Source organism: Galeopterus variegatus, unplaced genomic scaffold (genome assembly GCF_000696425.1).
Source record: "Galeopterus variegatus unplaced genomic scaffold, G_variegatus-3.0.2 Scaffold9554, whole genome shotgun sequence".
Classification (NCBI taxonomy): domain Eukaryota; kingdom Metazoa; phylum Chordata; class Mammalia; order Dermoptera; family Cynocephalidae; genus Galeopterus; species Galeopterus variegatus.
In genome coordinates, this window is record NW_007735665.1 from 16,837 (window position 1) to 22,979 (window position 6,143).

The window sequence follows — 6,143 nt, forward strand, 5'->3', positions numbered from 1 at the left end:
GAAATAAATGAGAATTTTTAAAAATCCAAATTGTTTTTTTCCTAGTGTTTAATATATTCTTCACATCAAAGGACTTTTAGTTCTGAAACTAAGCCTCAAATCTCTAAACCAGTACTAAATGTAATTTTTATCTATGGTGTGCATTCCACATTTTTCCTTCTTATCCTATTATTTTGCCATTTATTTAGCCATATGTTCACACAATCTTCAAGGAAATCTTAATCTGATGCCTGCTTAGTTTTGGCATACATGCCAAAAATACTTGTGGCATTTATTTGTGGCATTTGTTACCCATTACCTATCCAAGAGTCTTTTTTTTAATTTTTTTTCCTTATCTTATCCATCTGTAGAAGGATAAATGATAGAAATTGAATCATGGAAATCCAATAGACAAAAATATTTTTCTTTAAATCAGCAATAAAATGTATGGGATTTTTTGTTTTGTTTTTCTCTGGGTTTTTAGAATATGGTAAACATTTAGGTTCTCACATTCCTCCATAAGCAAGGTGCTATATTGATCCACTTTAATTGATAAGAAAACTAAGGCTAAAGTGATGATCCAGTTATGCTTGTTTGCTCATTTCCTGAGGTCTGTAGCCTGGTTTTAAAGCCTGTGTGTTTCCAGGGCTTGAGCTCATAACACCATGCATCTCCCCAGCAGCACTCAGAGCTATGGATCAGATCTGTCTAATCATGTGTAAATGCAGGGGTCAAGTCTCCTTTCTCTTTGTACACCTTCCATATTACTCAACATATGGTGGGAAAAAACATTCAAATAAAAGAATGATTAAATAAATAATTCTAATACACCTACTTTTCCAGGATATCAGCAGTTTGGTTGCTGCCCTCTAATGTCTTTAGATAATTGCCTTTTCAGATTTGTATCAGGCATGTTTTAATATCTCTTAGAATGTTTGCTGCTTGCATAGAGAACCTGTTTAAACACAAGTTATACAAATAAACATGTATGCTTCAAACAATAGCAGCAAATGACTCAGAGCAATAAATATGTTATATCTCTTAACCTACGACATAATTGACTTTTATTTCATAGTTCATTGTATAAATTTGTATTATAATTTAGATGATCTTAAAAATATTAAAGGCCACATTTTTAAGAACTAGGTTTTTATGCATAGCAATAAGGGGTTAATTGAGCATAGGCAGCATACACTTGAGACTCCAAATTGAATAATTTGATTTGTAAACAGGTACTTAGTGTACAAGAAGCCATTACACAAGCAATTATCTGTCTTCAATTAATTGTGTGCATCTCTAAGCAGCGACTTACGAATGTTTGTTTCAACTTCACTGGCTGTAAGGCCTGATATCTATAAACATCTTTTATACTTATGCTATAGCTTTCAACTTTGGAAAAGACATTGCTCACGGCAGTTATCACTTGCCTGTGAGGAAACGTTGGGACTGGGGTGATCATATCCCAGGTTTAAGTCTTCTTCTGATCAGTCTCTTTTCTCCCACACACAAACATTCATGCCCAGAAAGGAAATCAAGTTCAGGTTTCTCTCTAGGATGGCAAACGACATACGAAGAAATCTGTGTTTGTAAATAAGGCTCTGCTCTCAGTTTAACATCTCTTTATACAGAGTGAATTCTATATCCAACCATAGAATAGGAGAAGCCTGGTTTAGGTTGCTGATCACCATTATTCCTTTAATGAACTGGATGTTAATTGTGCCAAAGCTGAAACAAAGAGAGGACAATATGGGCCTTCAAAATGACTTCAAAGCTATCATTTTATAGCTGCTTTTAGAAAGAGCTTTCCTCTCCCATCTCTTGTCATGAAAAGACATTCCTCACTTCCCTACTAAGAGACTCTATTACTTTCTGCATTTCTTTTTGCTTAGAAATTTAGTTCTACCAATGTTTGATTGATCCTCCTCGTTGTTCTTGTCCTCTACCATGTCTGCCCCTTCCTTATCCTCCTTCTTTTGTTCTTCTCATAACCACACAAAGCTGGAATTAAAACTTGAAAACAGATGGAAGGACAACTCCTTATGGACGATACAGGCTGCTAAGCAGAGCCCAGCTCTTGTTTATCTTTCCACCCCCAGCTTTTGAAAGAGTGACTGGGACATTCATATAAATCAGTGAATTATTGCTAAACATATGAATAATTTTTCTCTTAAATATCAAATTGGTGATGTCATTCTAGAAATCCTTTCTGAATCCGCCAGTCTGAGTTTGCTACCTTTCAATCTGCTCTTTGGTTTTCCTGCACTTTAATCTATTGTGTATGATACATTAGATGAAATCTTTTGGGTTAGATTAGAAGAAAATATTCTTTGTCTATCTCTACCACATAGTGACAACAGGAATTGCTATAAGACCCATGAAACAGTATGTAAAAGAGGCGATGGAACCCTCAGAGTTGATTTGAAGGGAGCATCTCAGTTTGAACTCTAGAAGCACAACACAAGACAAGAATGTGAACACAAGCTGTTTATTTGGGAAAGTCAAAGAACAAGAGTAGGGAAGTGTGGAGTTGAAATAAGAAAAAGAAGACTGCCATTGCAGATGCTCTATTAAGCCAGCTGACACAGGAATTGACTAAAGCTTAATGCTGTGAGAAAACTCTGGGGAACACCACAGATATCTCAGAATTATCCCATCTTAGGAGCAAGGAAACTGATGTAATTACTAACTCCTAGTAGTCACTGGTTGGATGGTGTTAATTCCTCAGCACTGTTGGTGTCATAGTGATTTCTGCAGTTTTGGGGAAAAGAGTCCTCAGGCACAGAGATGCAGATATCAGCAGTTGGAAATGAGAAGTTAGCCAGAACTTTTACTCAAGGGAGTTTAAACAAGTTTAAGTGAGTGAGTGGAGGTATGTCAGGGGTGGGGGCAATGACAGCATTTGCTACAAGGAGTAGAAGGAGCTAGTGAGGACCATAAGGGAGTTTAAACAAGTTTAAGTGAGTGAGTGGAGGTACGTCAGGGGTGGGGGCAATGACAGCATTTGCTACAAGGAGTAGAAGGAGCTAGTGAGGACCATGTGACACTTGAGATTCTGCTGGACATCTGATTGGAAACAACTCTGGATTTCATGGGTGATTGTTAACAAAGGAGTGACAGCATTGTCAACATGATACAGAGTGAGGCAGATTTAACATGAGGGGCAGAAAGAAGAAAGAACTAAGAAAAGCAGTCTCCTTCTGAGGTATGTGAATTTGAGTTATAATAATGTTTAACCAACACTATTATATTTATCAAAGTATTTATTCCACATTTACAAAAAAAGTAAAATTGAAATATTACTTTTTGCAGTAATATCAAAAGGCCAAAATCTCTTTATTTAGGACTCAGAATTATAGCTATTAGTCCTCTCTCAATTGTCAAGCTTTACAAACTGCAGCTATAATCTCTAAAGGATTTTGTTAAGGATTTATTTATTATTTTATTAGAAGGTCAATTGTTTAAAAATGGATTGATTGTAATGACTCAAGTCAGGTTGTATATAAATCCCTACTATCAATATTCATAAAAGCTTGACAAAAAAAGAAGTCTGAAGCATTGTATGGATAATTCTAATCAAATATGAATCTTTCCAGATAAACTCAGAAGTCTTAATTTCTATGTACCTTGTAGTGTCCATTAGAGTTATTTCATAAACATAATCATGGTAAGCAATGCTATTAAAGATTAGTATTATTAAAATGTTGCTTTAAAAGGTAAAAATTATCCCTAATAAACAACATAATTAATATTATTAAAATATTGATTTTAAAGATTAAAAATACTTTTAATGCTTCATTGAGAACAAAAACTTTTTGAGAATTAAATATAAATTTCTAGAACTATATACTCATATAAACTTGAAATTCAACATGTTTAAATGTAAACCCAATCTATCTCATTTAAAATTTATTCTTCCTCATAGATTATATATCTATGACATGCCTATTACTATCCACTCAATCTTCCCAGCAAGAATATTGGGTGTCATATTTCTCTCTTCTTTTTCTTACTCAGGAAATGTCACAATCAACTATCTAATTACAAGAGTCAAAAATCTAGGAGTTCTCCCACTTTTCCCACATACAGTCTATTAGTATGCCCTGTCAACTTGACCTCCAAAATATATCCCAGTCTAAATTCAGAAAGACTGATTTTCGCCATCTTTACTACTACCATCCTTGCTAAAATGCCATCATCTTTGATGGATTACTGTAATATCCTCCTAATTTATCTCCTTATTTCAGCCCATCACTCCACCTACGGTCTATTCTGTATTCAACATCAGAGTGATGTTTTTAAAAGTGGAAATCAGTTCATACTGGACTCTCCTGTTACAACCTTTAGTGGCTTTCATCACACCAGAATAAAATCCAAAATTCCTATCCCAGTTTGCAAAATTTCACATAATCTGGCTACTGACTACCTCTCTGACATTCTGACATCATTTCACACTACTGTATCCCCTCCCACCATGCTCAGACATATTGGTCTTTTTATTACTTTTCAAAGTCCATCTAATTTACTTCCAGTTTTTGGTTAATAGAGTCTTAAAGAATAAGGAAGTCTTATCCAAGTAAAATGTAGAAATGTGCAATCACAGAGCATTTCAATCAATCTGGTTACTATGAGCACAGCTATGGTGTGTGCTGGGAAGCATGATCAGTTTAATGTTGCTGCAGCATAAACAGGGAAAGGTGAGATATAAGGCTGAAAAGGTAGCAGAAATAAGATTATGGAAGGCCTTCTAGGCTTTGTTAAAAACCTTGGACTTTATATTTTTAATAGTGTATGTGATCAAGACTCCTTGTAGAATCTGATAAAAGTTGTATACCTTTTCCAAGGTAAAAACAGGGGACAGAACCCAATCTCTTCTAGCTAGTCCCCTGACCCTAGTAAAAGCAGGTCTTAGCTGGGGGTGGGAAGGGTAAAACAGCAAAAGAAAAACTGCTTGACCAGGCAGAATAGCTGGATTCCTAAGAGTCACAAATTTACTTTATAGTAAGATAAGAGTAGAGTCAATTAAATACAAACATCCTTAGACTAAGACTTGATCTAGAGATCAGGATGTTTGCTTTTTAGGCTAAGACTTGATTTAGAGGTCAAGATGTTTGTTCCTTAGATAAATGCCTTATGGCTTAAGACAACATCTATAATGTGAATCTTAAGTTATCTTTGCAGATAACAACTACTGCAAGCCTGCTTTGAAGTTTGTTCTCTTCAAGACTGGAAAGAGCCATGGAGGACATTAGCTAGGATGCCAGAAATAATTTTGCTGACCTTCACACACAACTCTCAGGACCCCCACTAATGATTTTGTTCTATAAATACTTGTGAGTGTAAGTGGTCAAGGAGTCTGGGGTCTTAAAGCTCCCTTAGCTATCATGGGCCCCTTTGAATGGTCATCCAAATAAATACTAATCTTTCATACGGCAAACTTCAGCATGAGAGACTTCTTAGTCATTTGGGAGGCAGATGAGGAACCCCTCTCTGTTTGGTAATAAATGGGGAAAAATCACTTAGAAACATTTTAACAATATTCTGCATAAAATTTCAGAGGATGTCTTAACCCTCTGAACAACATTCTTGGACAAGTGTTACAAATCTTTGCTAGACAAGAAACCTGATTTAAAATTGAGCAAAGGACTTGAATAAATATTCTTCAAAAGAAGACATACAAATGGCCAACATCACTAATCACTAGAAAAATGTGAGTTAAAACCACAATGAGATATCACCTCACACCTATTAGAATAGCAATTATCAAAAAAGATGAATGATAACAAGGGTTGGTGAGAATGTGGAGAAAAGGGAACCCTTGTACACTGTTGGTGGCAATGTAAATTAATGCAACCACTATGGAAAACAGCATGGAGGTTTCTCAAAAACTAAAAATAGAGTTAACATATGATCCAGCAATCCTACTACAAGGTATATATACAAAGGATTTGAAATCAGTATGCCAAAGAGATACCTGTACTCCTATGTTTTTTTGTAGTTTTATTTACAATAGCCAAGTTATGACTCAACCTAAGTGTTCATCAATAAATGAATAGATAAAGTATATGTGTTATATACACAATAAGAATATTATTCAACCTTAATAAAGAAGAAATCCTGTCATTTATGACAACATGGGTGAAACTGGAGGACATTGTACTAAGTGA